Source organism: Pelecanus crispus, chromosome 1, assembly GCF_030463565.1.
Source record: "Pelecanus crispus isolate bPelCri1 chromosome 1, bPelCri1.pri, whole genome shotgun sequence".
Classification (NCBI taxonomy): domain Eukaryota; kingdom Metazoa; phylum Chordata; class Aves; order Pelecaniformes; family Pelecanidae; genus Pelecanus; species Pelecanus crispus.
This window is the reverse complement of record NC_134643.1, coordinates 27,765,156-27,780,354: the sequence shown is the minus strand read 5'-3', so window position 1 is coordinate 27,780,354 and position 15,199 is coordinate 27,765,156.

Sequence of the window (15,199 nt, the reverse complement as noted above, 5' to 3'; positions counted from 1 at the left end):
GACCCACTTCTTAGGGAAGTCTGCTGGGCTCACTGGAAGAGCTTTAAGCTAGATTTGAATGGGGAAAGGGATAACACCAGGCCCACTAGACATAAGCCTGGGGCTGGTACGCCAATGTTTGAGGGACAGTGTGCTAGTGATCTCCTTCAGTCTGCCATCTCAGTGGAGGTAGGGGATGGAGATCCACATGGCAGTAAAGACACAAGGGTTATTGATGTGTTAGAAACCACAGAAGCACCTGAGAACATAGGAATAGGTCACACAGGAATTAGGGATTCCTCCCTTCAAAAGGTGGCAGGGTCAATAGTCTGACTGAAGTGCATCTACACCAATGCATGCAGCATGGGCAACAAACAGGAGGAGCTGGAAGCCATTGTGCAGCAGGAAAACTATGATATAGTTGCAATCACGGAAACAGGGTGGGATGACTGGAGTGCTGCAATGGATGGCTCTAAACTCTTCAGAAGGGATAGGCAAGGAAGGAGAGGCAGTGGGGTAGCCCTGTATGTTAGGGAGTGTTTTGACTCTCTAGAGCTTAATGATGGTGATGATAGGGTTGACTGTTTATGGGTAAGAATCAAGGGAAAGGCCAACAAGGCAGATATCCCAACCAGGATGAAGAGAGAGATTAAATATTCTATAAGGACATGGGAGAATTGTCATGATGGCTAGCCCTTGTCCTCATGGGGTACCTCAACTTGGCAGGTGTCTGCTGGAAATACAATACAGCAGTGAGGAAACAGTCTAGGAGGTTCCTGGAGCATGTGGAAGCTAACTTCCTGACACAGCTGGTGAGCGAGCCAACTAGGAAAGGCACCCTGCTGGACCTGTTGTTTGTGAACAGAGAAGGACTTGTGGGTGATGTGATGTTTGGAGGCCATCTTGGGCACAGTGATCACGAAATGATAGAGTGTTCAATTCTTGGAGACGTAAGGAGGGGTGTTAGCCGAACTGCTACCTCAGACTTCCAGAGGGCAGACTTTGGCTTGTTTAGGAGCCTATTTGACAGAGTCCCTCGAGAGGCAGTCCTAAAGGGCAAAGGGGTCCAGGAAGGCTGGAGCCTTCCTGAAGGTTATCATCGAGTGCCATCACACAGCACCTACAGGACAACCAGGCAAACAGGCCCAGTCAACATAAAAGGCAGGTCCTGCTTGACTAACCTGATATCCTTCTGTGACAAGGTGACCCACTTAGTGGATGAGGAAAAGCTGTGGATTTTGTCTACCTGGACTTTAGCAAAGCCTTTGACACCATCTCCCACAGCATTCTCCTGGAGAAACTAGCTGCTCATGGCTTGGATGGGCATACTCTTTGCTGGGTAAAAAACTGTCTGGATGGCTGGACCCAAAAAGTTGTGGTGAATGGAGTTAAATCCAGTTGATAGCTGGTCACAAGCGGTGTTCCCCAGGGTTCAGTATTGGGGCCAGTTGTGTTTAATATCTTTATCAATGACCTGGATGAGGGGATTGAGTGCGCCCTCAGTAAGTTTGCAGACAACACCAAGTTGGGCAGGAGTGTTGATATGCTTGAAGGTAGGAAGGCCCAGCAGAGTGATCTGGACAGGCTGGTTTGATGTGCCAGTTGTATGAAATTCAACAAAGGTTAAGTGCCAGGTCCTGTACTTGGGTCACAACAACACCACGCACTGCTACAGGCATGGGAAAGAGTGGCTGGAAGGTTGCCTGGCGGAAAAGGACCTGGGGGTATTGGTCAACAGTTGGCTGAATATGAGCCAGCAGCATGCCCAGGTGGCCAAGAAGGCCAATAGCATCCTGGCTTGTATCAGAAATAGTCTGGCCAGCAGGACTAGGGAAATGATCGTTGCCCTGCACTCAGCACTGGTGAGGCCAAACCTTGAGTACTGTGTCCAGTTTTGGGCTCCTCTGCAAAAGAAAGACATTGAGGTGCTGGAACGTGTCCAAAGAAGAGCAATGAAGCTGGTGAAGGGTCTGGAGCACAAGTTTTATGAGGAGCGGCTGAGGGAACTGGGATTGTTTAGCTTAGAGAAGAGGAGGCTGAGGGGAGACCTTATCGCTCTCTACAACTACCTGAAAGGAGGTTGTAGGGAGGTTCGTGTCTGTCTCTTCTGCCAAATAACAAGTGATAGGACAAGAGGAAACAGCCCCAAGTTGCACCAGGGGCGGTTTAGATTGGATATTAGTGTATTGGGTCTGGCTGAGATGGAGTTAATCTTCCCCATAGCTGCCCCCATAGCGCTGTGCTTTGTATTGGTAGCTAGAAGGTGTTGATAACACCCAGTGTTTTGGCTACTGCTGAGCAGTGCTCTCACAGCTTCAAGGCTGTCTCTCCAACATTTTTCCCCCCGTACAAGTAGGCTGGGGGTGGGCAAGATCTTGGGAGGGGACATAGCCAGGGCAGGTGACCCAAGCTGACCAAAGGGATATTCCATACCATATGATGTCGGCTCATCAATAAAAGCTAAGGGAAAGGAGGAGGAAGCTGGGACATTCGTTAATTACGTTTGTCTTCCAGAACAACCACTATGCATACCAAAGCCCTGCTTCCCAGGAAGTGGCTGGACATCACCTGCTCATGGGAAGCAGGGAATAAAATCTTTGTTTCCTTTTTCTGCTTCCATGCATGGCCTTTGCTTTTGCTTTATTTTTTTTTTTTTTATTAAACTGCCTTTATCTTGACCCACAAGTTTTTTTTTGTTTTTCTTCCATCTCATTTTCTCCCCACCTGTTCTGCTGAGCAGGGGAGTGATAGAGTGGCTTGGTGGCACCTGGCATCCAGCCAAGGTCAAACCCACCACAATTAGGAAAAATTTCTTCACCAAAAGTGTTATCAAGCTTTGGAACAGGCTGCCCAGGGAAGTGTTTGAGTACCCATCCGTGGAGGTATTTAAAAGACATGTAGATTTGGAGCTTAGGGATGTTGTTTAGTGGTGGACTTGGCAGTGTTAGGTTTGCGGTTGGACTTGATGATCTCAAAGGTCTTTTCCAACCCAAACAATTCTATGATTCTATGATTCTATGTGTTTACCCCCTTTTTGAATCACCTCTGTTTCAGAGAGCATTATTCCAAAATCAGTAACACTAAGACTGAGAAAGAGACAACAAACCCAGCTTGACTGAGTAGTTCTTCAACACAGGGACTTCAGTAATAGTTCTGCCCTAGGCATCCCTTCTTCCTTCAAAGGTCTGATATATTTTGGACAAAACATTAATTGGATAAAAAATAAAAAAGAAAGACTAATTGAAGAAGGAACAGGAGCTTGGAATCCCTACCACTTCGGCAACTCTCCTAACCACTAAGGTGTTTTTTTTCAATGTATTTCTTTTCCTCCCACCAAATTTTCAGATCTTTGTTGAACTAAGGAAAAGCTTGAAAATTATATTGCAGGGTTGCCTGGAAATAAAGCATTACGAGCAACTTATATAGTTGAAATACTGTCAGAAATAACTGGAGCTGTAGTGAAATTCTCCATGCACAGTGTTAGAATTTTGACCGCTGAAGTGAGAGGGTAAGTGTTGCTACTTCATTGAAATAGAAAAGATTCACCTTGGCAATGTCTTTAATTACAGTTGAGAGTACAGATCTCAAGTAGAAAGAGATGAAAGAGATGTCTTCCCTCATGCCTGAGTTAGCTGAATTTAAGAAAGTGGTGGAGATACTCCTATTCTTAGAGGTTTGCAGCTGGTTAATTCAAACATTTACTTCTCTGCCCTGTCGTCACACACCCCCCCCCCCCCCCCCCCCCCCATTTCAAGTTCATTTGAGCTTGCAAGTTTACTTATCGCCTGTTTAGGGATTCTAGGCAATTTAACCTCTGGTCTGTACTGTGGGGACTAGGCACCTGGAAGTTAGATGCTCAGCTTTGCTATCCCTGCTCTTCCCCAAGTTCCTAATTGGATCCAGTCTTTTACCTCAGTCTGTCTTGCTATTTTGGATGCACACTATTTATTCAATCACTGTTTAATTCAGAATGCATCTACTACGATTTTTACATGGAAGTCTCATGTTTTGAAGGAAAAATTGGAGGGTTTTCTTGGTATGTGTGAACCACACTGACTGCTTCTATAGATAGCCACTAGCTATCTTGAAATCTAAAAAAAGAAGAAAATTCAGGGTAATGCATTTAAAGGAAGCACTGCATTTCCTTTGCCTAAGAGATTTTGATAATTAAAAATTTTCAGTGGATTTGTGGTTTTGGAGCAACTCATTATGTTATATTGGTTTGGGGTTGATTCATCTTTGTGTGCTGTGGGAAAAAAACAGTAAAACTTAAAAGTGAAAAACCCAGTTAGTATGCTTTGTTAAGGGCAAAACAGGTAAACAAAGACAAAATAATATTACTACTAATAAGAGTTCTCTTCAAAGCAGATAAATAGCTCCCAGAATTATTTTAAAGTTGCAGTATCTAATGTAGACTGTTACACTTCTTCAAAAAGAAATACATCTTTAGATTCTTTTTCTACAAAAAGTTATTTAGAAAAGATAAGGAAACATTCCAGGAACAACTAAGTACAGACCTGCAAATATCCAGTTGTTCAAGCTCTCATTTACTTCAGTAGATAATCTGGACAGGAGAAGTTAGTAAACCCAAGTACACTCATAGTATTTAATTTTAAGGAAGTTATTCAAGTAAAGTGTATTTAAATGACATGGTGAAATAGGTAAAATACACTGAGAAATAAAATGTAGAAACCAGAAAAAAATCATGACTATCAGAGCACTGGATGTGTTGCATATTAAAGGCAACCATAATGAATTAGTTATGTGAAAAGTTCCTCAGAAGTCATTTTTACAACATGTAGAAGATGACAGCAAGGAAAGGAAGAGTAACAGAGAATTATTAAAGTGATACTGGATGAAGATAAGAGTTGGCCAGGGAAAATGACTCTGCATTAATTCCTTTGCAAATTACTTTAAACACTTGTTTCCCCTTCAGTTCCACCCTAGCTCTTAAGGTTATTTTAAGGGCTAACCTACACATTTTGAAAGGGACAGGAGAGAACACTAGAAAGGAGAGACAATGAAAGAGACAACCATTGAGGGGAAAATAATGGGACCCTTTGTCTCCTGCAAACTAAGCAAGTGACACTATCTAAGCAGTATAGAGAAATACAAGCAATTGTCGTCTTTGGTATGCTCTGCTGCTGCCTTCTTGAGAAGTTTATAAATGAATAAAATAGCTAGGGGCACCTGAACTAGATTATATTAGAATATTAAACTCGATTAAATGAACTATGTATGAAAATAACTTTGGGGCACAGAATAACTGTCAGCTCTAAATTACTCTCCCACAAACTTAAACTAACATTTACACTGAAGGAAAAAGTGAAAGCTATGCAAATGTGCATGAAAATATCAGTTGGAAACAAATCCAGAATCACATTAATTATAAATTACCTATATTGAGTTAAAAGAGTGGATTAACTTGGTTTAGGGAACTTCTATTAACTTTGAGTGGTGCAAAATTCTTGACCAGTTCTTGACTGATGTAAAATTCAGTGGATTTGAATTTTCGTATCTGGGCAGATTTGCAGTTCGTAAATTTGCTTCGGACTTTGCACTTGAATGAACTCAAAATGAAGCTTACTCCTTTTAAATGTAAATCACTGATAACAGTAGGAAGCTGGGCCAGCTCAGCCTCATACTGACTCTTACGCAGAGCAGATTGGGAAAGGATAGGCTATTGCACAGTAATGTTTGTAAACTGTGAATATTAGGGGAAGAATAAAGTACAAGACTAGTAGGGGGAGCAACACTGTAAGGAGGTCAGGGAATAAATTTACATTTCAGCCACACACCCGCTGATAAGGCTGTAAAATCCATGCTGTGGGAATGACTCCTTTTCAGTTTTGGCATTATATAAGGGATACAGGGAACCTTCATTCATCCACCACCATCAGCCTTCCAGGGCTGGCAGAAATTCATTGTAATTTTCTTCTCCAACATAGCAGCTCCTCACTTGCATTTATTCTGATGGCTGATAACAAACACACATCTTCTGGTATGCTGTTAACTGTGAAGAATCTGTTGAAAGTGAGGTCATTTTGCAAGCCTTTGTGAAAAGCAGTTGGAAAAGGTATGAGTTATTGAAAAAGTAGTTATAGGATTGCTTCTAATTAGATGACACAGTTCTCTGGGGAAACACAAAGATGTTGTGGTTTGACATTTTGGCCCCACACACTGCCATGCAACCACGTTTAGCAAAAAGAAAATTTCCCCAGGATGAATAAAACATATCTCAGGAAGAAAGTGCATTGGTGAGAGCAACGTGGATTAGACTTCAGTAAAGCCAGATTTTTAATTGGAAGATGTGACTCAGATGACTTCAAAGCTCCATAAAAGAGGCTTATTATTTAATTTAAAAATGAGTGTTGAAATAGTACGGTTTTATTTTCTAATGAAAAGATTTTAATGAAAAAATGGCTGCATTTTTTAGCTTTTCATTATTGCTGGTATAGTGTGCTTTAGCTGATTCTAACTCTTTTGATTCATTTGTGTGGATTGCAGTGTATTAAATGAGAAATGCAGTGCTGATCATTTTGGTTTTCAACCTCTTTTGTTATAGTCAACAGACGAGGCAGACATTTTCAATGATCAATCAGTGCCAATTTGTAGAATTATTTTAGCTGTTTCTGCAACCTGAATGCTTGATTTTATTCAGAAATAATCCCACAGAAAACAGAAGTAGAATATAAACATTTCTAAAGTGTCTGTCTCTTTTGAACATAACTGCTTCCCTTGAATTGGAAAAAAAGATTATATCAATTAGAAGGCATAGTCAATTACCATACCATTCACTGGTTTGATTAACATATCATACCTTTAGAAAAGACTGTGTCTGGAGTATTTAATGAATTATCTGATAAAATGCAAGTCTTACAACAGAATTCTGGAATTTCCAAGATTTAGACTTTTGCAAGTCTCCCTCCATGAGCTGTTCCTTTAAAGACTTGCTGAGAATATTTGAGCTGGTGCCTTCAGTGCTAACAGGAATCAGCTCATCAATCATAGATAAGGTGGGTCACCAGACTACCATTGTCCTGTCTTCCTGTGGCTTTGTATCAGTGTTTGTAACAGCTCTATTAATAAATGGGAGGTAGAATATACTGAGCACCACCATAATGATTGGTCCCAATCTGGGAAAGTTTTGTGCTAGACAGACATCTGCTCCAAGCTGCTTAGGAATCAGAATGAACTGACTAGGAGAATATCCAAGCAAAAGGAAATAGAAAACCCACTTTTAAAAACAGGATTTTTTTTAAAGATAGGTTTTCAGATCAAGAGAACTCTTTTGTTAATTTTGTTTTATTGCTAAAGTAAAAATCATAAGGTAACTCCTGAGACTAGATTCAGGTAGTTGATCAGAGATGTTGGAGAAAACTGCAAAAGCAGATAATCCTGATGGGGTAAATCACATTTGCTGTTGTTTGGAAATCTGGGAAAAAGAATGTTTATAGCATGAAATAGTTAGCACTACATTTGGGGGCTCCACTGCATGTCAGTCTTCTCTCACAGTCCTGCTGGTCAAATTCACCCTTGTTAAATTCCAAGAAGGGAATACTCTGGGAAAGCCACTCCCTTGACTGAAAGCAGGGCTATATTCAGCTTCTTTAAAAGAGATGAAACTAACTTTATGGGAATCATACATTATATCTGTAGTAGGAAATAAGACATTGCCAGCAGACATGGAACAGTATGTTTTTGCACTATTAAGCTCATTTACCCTGCTACTGGGAAAGATCTTTGGCATATGTTAACTCCCAAAGCACATCTGGCAATTGCTTGCGAAAGTACAAGTTGGTACAGAGGTAAACCATACAAGGGACTGTTCTATTAATTTAACAATATAGATGAGTGTGTCCCAGCTTCTGAGTGTTCCCAAGCACTGGTTAGTTTACTGGTATAGGCATTGCCAGAACATGAATAGAATAATAATTTCAAAATGGGTTGCTATTGCAGGAAGTAAATAAGAGTGAGAGTTGTTTATATACAGACATTGATACACTCCCAACCTAGACTCCTAAAGACATATATAGAAGACAACACTTTTTACTCTTGACAAGACAAAAATTTCAAAAAAGTGTTGTCTTATGACAAATATATTTCTATGCTAGATGTGCTAGCAGGGCGGTGTGGCAGGTGACCTTCGAAGATGTGAATACAAAATTCAGCATCTCTGTAGAGAGCCACTACTTGTACAAACTGTCAGTTGAGGTATAACCAGGAGCCGAGGTGTTATGCTGAAAAGCATAGATTTCTGATAGTATACAGGATATGTGGGTGTACCTAGTTATTTTTTCAATGTGTGGGAAAAGAACAGAAGGACACCACTAGAGAACCTAAAGAACTGGAAAGAAACACAGCTGCCAAGCTAAATCTTTATAAGCAGAAATTTAAATTCCAAGCAATGGAAATAAAATACTTATGAAAGAAAGAAACATAGCATGATATTTAGATGGTCATGACTACAGTACGCTGCTAAGCTGCTGTGGAAGGTTCCTCCTCTAAAGGAGATTCACAGTCAAAGATCACTTCCACATTCTCACCACAGTCCTACTGGCTCCCCCCAGGCTGCTCCATCCATGTCCACACAGTACCTGTGCTGGAGTGTCACTCATCCTATAGGGCTCTCCCGTGACATAGCCACCCTGCTTTGGCTCTGCCTGGCCTCTCTGCACCAGTCCTACCCCATGATCTCACCTATGATGTGACATTATGTGTCCTGCCTTCTTTGGTCCTTCAATTTCCCTTCTTACCTCCCCATATGATTTGGCCTGATGAGAGACCAGTAATGCACTAGTTACTTTTGCTCCCAGAGGATGCAAAAAGAGTATTACATTCCATTAAGGTTTTTGTATTCCTGTCATTAACAGTGGTACATTCTGCTTTTCTCAACTTTCAGGAAGTTGATATAAAGACTGTCGGTAATCTATTGTGCATGGTTTGACCACTGCTACAATTTAACTTGATCCTTTCTATTAGAGAGGTTGTTCTGCTGAAAATTGCTGCAGCAGGGTTAAACTTTCACCACTGAAAGGCTCTATGAAGGAAGGGAAATTCAAAAGAGTTGGAACCCTTCTAGTACAATTTTTATAATGTGAACTGGAAATCTGTTTTCAGCTTTACTGTAAATCTCTACAGGCATGAAAGTAGTTATTCTGTTTTGCATAATGGCCTCTGACTTCTCAGGTGACACTTTTTAATAGCAGTTAGACTATCTAGGATTGCAAAACTGAAAGGTGCAGCTCTTGTTATGTAAAGCTTTATGTTTTGTAACATTGAAGTGTTTCTGGAAAGTTAATAATGACTCATGAATCAATGTGAAATGCATAGTCTCGGCTTCTCCCTCTTCACAGTTTGTGGATTTGCAGACTGTAATTAAACCCTGCACTTTCTTTTAGTCTCCCACCAGATCACCTCGTCATTCACTGTACAGTTTGGACACAATTACCATTTCTGCTGGCCTGCCAATATCACCCTGTCCCTCAGGAAATGGTCTGTGTACAAAGGCATAAGCTTCAAAGAACAAACTAGATCTGGAAACATCACCACAACCACTGCTCAATATTACTCCAGAGTCCCACAGAATACTAATACTGGCTCAGTAGCATAATGAATAATTAAACACAACTGGCATTGTTTCAAGCATTTTTCCAATGTCTTCAAATCATGGCAGAAAAGCAAGTATTTCAGAAACATGGATCTTTGAAGGACCTGTATCATGATGAATGTTAGCTGAAAATTGCATACTAAAAATATGACATGAGAAAAGTCTCCCAGGTTTACAGGATAGAATTAATCTGCATATATTGTTAGACTGTAGAAGTATTTCAGTTTCTTCTAGTAACATTCTTGTATTTTAGCTTGTTGCTTGGCAACACTATTTTTAGATATTCAAGTAATGTGTATCTTTGCAAATTAATCTCTGAAACGTGGTTGCTGAATCCTTTCTAAGTAGCCCCTTTTCATGATGCTGAAATACAAATCAATATAATAGCCATCTCTCTAGCATTTAAAGATGATGAGTAGAATGAAAAAAAAACCAACAATGAAAACATACATTTTATAAATCTGCTCTGGGGCATCATTATCTGCATGTCACAACACATAAAAATTTAGAATCACAGAACTGTGAAACTAGTTTAAGGGTCATCTATTAAGACTTCTCAATGTGCTGAACATTTGCTAAGGATTCTTAGATAAATTAACGAATGAAATTGTTACTAGTAGCTGTTGATGAAATATGCGATCAAAATGTTACCAAAATTTCCAAATGCATAATCACTGGCAACAACATATCCCTATGGAAAACTTTTTTAACTATTATTTTGTAGATGCACATTTTAAAGCTAGCCAGGATTTTGTTTCATTTGGATTCTTTTTAGTGGAACAATGCCCATGAAATAAAATGCAAACTAAGACAAAATAAATGCTGTGTTGAAAAGTGTTAATTTGAAAAAAAAATTAATGGGAATATAACAAAAGAAATAATTTGGATTCTTTCATTTTGAGAATAACAGTCTATTTATTTTGATTTACTTTTTTTTTTTTTAATTTTCATGTGCATATTCGTGTAACTAATTCTATGCAGTATTTTAGACAGTTACAGCCAAGATTTGGGTGTTATATCATTTTTATCTATGGAAAAAAAAATGTTTACCTTAAAAATATAATGTGTTCAAATGAATCATAGGATATTTACAGATCAAAATCTTTTAGAATTTCTGTTTTCTGGGAAGCAGCTAGTACTAGTCAATATATTCAAAATATAAGAGTAAAAATTGTATGAGTAATGCTATTTTTATGTTATCATTTGTGTTTTAAATTTCCTTTAGAATGCTGATAACTGAAATGTTAGACCTTGTAATCCTCAGTTAAAAATCTTAGTTAACTTAGGCTTCAGTTGCACAATTTAATTTCAAAGAAATCAGTGAAAATGAAGTACAACACTGGCATATTTTTGACATATAGAGACTCTACCAATCCCATCTTGTTTTACATTTTCATGATCTCTTCACCACAATAATGAAACAAATGCAAATCATGCAAATTATGAAAAAAATGCAAAAGATAAAATAATAAACAAATGTCATCACTGCAAACCCATCTATTTATGTGTGCTTTAAGAAGTTTACAGCAAATGTTTTTGTAGAACCATAATGGAGAACAGGCTAAGATTTCCTTTCCTTTAGATCAGTACAATTTTCAACACCTGTAACTGCTCCAGGACCTTTCTATGACCCCCTTTTAATCTGGGGTTGTAAGCTATCACTGAAAATAATACTGCTGTGCATTATATTAATCTATGTATGACTTTCAGGCCAGATTTGGAGATATTTAAATTATGTTATTTTGGTCTTGAAGTCATAGTTGGGATCTGATAAATGTTTTCAAAGAAACAATGGAATTAAATATCTATTTTGAATAAGCCTGCTAAAGTGTTGAATTAATAGAAGAGGAACATCAGCATTATTGTATTTCTAAATATTTCAATATAGTTTTCTGAATGTTGTTTTCACAGAAAAAAATATTATATCCATATATGGTCTTAACTGCTCTATTTCACATATTTCTGACAACTTTTGCTACATAAATAAGAAAATCTTGAAACTTCTATTTGCAGTTGTATGCTACTTTTCATATTCAATGCAAACAAAAGCTTCACTGTTGAAAACACATACTCTAAACCAAACCTGTTGTGATAATGTTGGTTATATTAATACAATGGGATAAACAATTACCAAATGCCCTTGGAGGTTAGGGGAAAGCTCTTGTAGCCAGGAGAGAGGGCGTAGAGATTTTCTATTTCACATGTACTCTTGCCTACCAATGCACCTCAATGTCACTGATATGCATCAAGGTCATAGAATCCAGCCTTTGAAAGCTGTAGTGTCAGCTTCCAACTCTTTCTACAAATAACCACATTAAAACTGAAATAAAATTGCAGTAAAGGTGAATGCAGAAAGTGAGGGATGGGACATGGTAAAGGGATTCGAATTTGATGATCCCACTTTTTTAGCTACTATGTCAAACTGTATTTCAGACTGAATGTCTTTTGGGTGTTCATTAATCCACACCCTTTTCCCAGGATAAAATGAAGACTTCTCAACTCTAATATGGCAATGCAGTCTTGCACATATATTAGTACCTCCTACTTTGTCAAACTTAATGTAGTGTAAAATCTTACCACTGACCTTACACCTCCTTGTAGAAATTAATTAGCACATTTAGGAGTCACACATTACAAACACTAAACTTTGTAAAGGTTTTTGGCAAAGTCTTATACAGCTATGATGAAGCTGGGGTGTATATCGCTTTAGCTGTGTGGGAATGGCCACATAGCCTGGAGGCAGAAGATTAGGAAGAGTTGGAAATACAGCAAAGAAAACAAGAAAAGAAGGTAGGAAGGCAGCTGGGTAGAGACAGGTGAAGCTCACAGGGTGATGAAGTGCAGAGGGGGTGCTAGGGCCTATAAGAAATGTCAAAGACATACCTGACTGCTTTCTTCAATTTATGAGTTTTAACCTAATAAAAGACAAAAAAAAATCAGATGTTTTTTAAAACACAAAGAAATTTCTGATAAGACACATTTCCACATACAAATACATAACAGAGAGTTTTTCTTTAATTCTAATGCACATAGCCCATTTTTATTTTTCTGTTGTGGAGTGCAGGCATGTTCTCTCCACAATGAAAAAAACAGGAGTCGCATAGAAGATTGCTTTGCATTAAATTCACAGTATGCTTATACAGGGAGCAACAGATTAGACAGAAGCTGGCCATATACTTTTAAAGTAACGTATTTGAGACAACACATAAATTGTTTTCTTGTTGAAAAATGTATTTACATAATATTCCAAATGAAAATTTGATCTTCTCTTCATAGTCAGAAATAATTTTACTACTAGAAATGGAATTCTTATATTAAAATATCAAAAAGAATATTCTAGGGATGTTTTCTATCCTTTACTGTTATTTTTACTGTCATCTTATTGAGACAACTGGTGCAAACTCCACTTTGAAAGGTATAGTATAAATGTAGACATTCAAATTGTGTCTGTCCTGGTTTCAGCTGGGGTAGTTAATTTTCTTCCTAGTAGCTGGCATGGTGCTGTGTTTTGGATTTAGTAGGAGAAGAATGTTGATAACATGCTGATGTTTTAATTGTTGCTAAGTACTGCTTATGCTAGTCAAGGACTTTGCAGCTTCCCATGCTCTGCCAGGTACACAAGAAACTGGGAGGGGGCACAGCCAGAAGAGTTGATCCAAACTGGCCAAAGGGCTATTCCATACCATCTGACATCATGCTCAGTATAGAAACTGGGGGCGGGTTGGCTGGGGGGCAGCAATCGCTGCTCAGGGACTGTCTGGGTATTGGTCAGCGGGTGGTGAGCAATTTCATTGTGCATCACTTGCTTTGTGTATTGTCATTACTGTTATTACTATATTGTTATTATTATCATTACTATTTTACTTTATTTCAATTATTAAACTGGTCTTATCTCGACCCAGGAGTGTTTCTCACTCTTACTCCTCCAATTCTCTCCCCCATCCCATCAGGGCAGGGGGAGTGAGCGAGTGGCTGCGTGGTGCTTAGTTGCTGGCTGGTGCTAAAACACGACAGTGTCTTTTTTGCAGTTCTTAAAATTAAGATACAGAAAATAAGAAGCAAGATGAGAATAAAAAAGTGAACAAGAGAGGTACTGTAAGACACCACTGAGGACAATATGAGTCTTTTTGTAGAAAGTAATTAGAATGAATAGCTAAAGCACAAAACATAACCCTCTCCCTGTTTTCTCAAAAAGTTGCTCAGCACAATCAGCATCTTCATATTCCAGTCTCCTGTTTAGATGAAGAAGACAGTCTCAAGACCAGTAAAGACCACAAACTACTAAACAGTCCATTTATACCATTTTTATAAGATGGATACAAAAGAGTCAGCCAGACATCAAATCTCATTTAATTATTCCTTGGGTCAGACAAGTTCCAAAGACAAGAGGTTAAATGGAAAAACACTTTAGTCCATTAAAATACACTCTGTCAAACAACTGAGGCTTTTAATAAATTCTGTTCAACTGGGATTAAAAATAAAACATATTTGACAAGAGTACATGTCAGACACAGGAACCTTTGAACAGTGGAACATCAGTATTCATTGAACTTAAACAATGAAGTTATAAACTGGCATAAAGGGGATGGGCATCAAAATACTTAATTTCCCATCTCTTATGAAAACAAAACAAGACAAAACAAACAACACAATAATCCTTGGGAGAGGAATAGTAAACAGTTTGTTTGTAAGACAGAGGGAAATTTTATGTGTTCTTGCTCTCTCTCAGTAGGTAAAAATGCTTTGGAGATCAAAGATCTCCAGCAATTAACTAGCAGACTCAAAACAATTTTATTACTTACATCAGCAAACATGCTACTGTGATATTGTCTATAATTTTCTTGCTCTTTCTTTCTTATTTAAGTAAAATGTTCCATCATTATATATATATGACCACATGGTATGGGTCTTGTGGAAAAAGTAGTAATTAAATTTATTATTTATTTTTTTCAGAGTTTCAAAGTGTGAGCATTGTTTAAGAAGATGAAAGATCCAGAAAGAATGCATTACCTGTTGAGGGGTGCAGCATAGCACTTTTTCCCACTCAGAAATCACAGCTCTGTGTGTGTGTGTGTGTGTGTGTGTGTGTTTACTTATTAAAGTGCACATAAAAGCAAGAGAATATCAATTTCTAAAAAAAATGGTACTTTAGAGTGGTCATTCTTTTCTTGTATATAAATTTAATAGCTTTTCAAGGGCACCACTAACATTAATTTAGTGGAGTATCAAGAGCAGCAACTCCTTGCTTTGTTAAATCTCATTTTTCAAGCATTAACAAAACTTTGCAATATCTAGAACTCTGTTAAAACATAATCATCATTTAATAGCTGCACATGGGTGCTGTTAGCCCTAGGTAGTAATTAATCTCTCTACAACAGTTTCTGTTGTAGCAATTGCAAAAACCATGTGAAAAGCACAAAATTACTGATTTGTTATATTACCCACATTTTTCATGTTTTTGATATTCAGAATTACATCTCTTATCAAATCCATGACTACCTCTATGTTCTTATTACATAAAATAATCAAACATGGTGTGTGTATGTTTTTCTAATACTGTGAAATATTCATGCTGAAGAATACCCCAAAACAACATGAACACAAGATAAA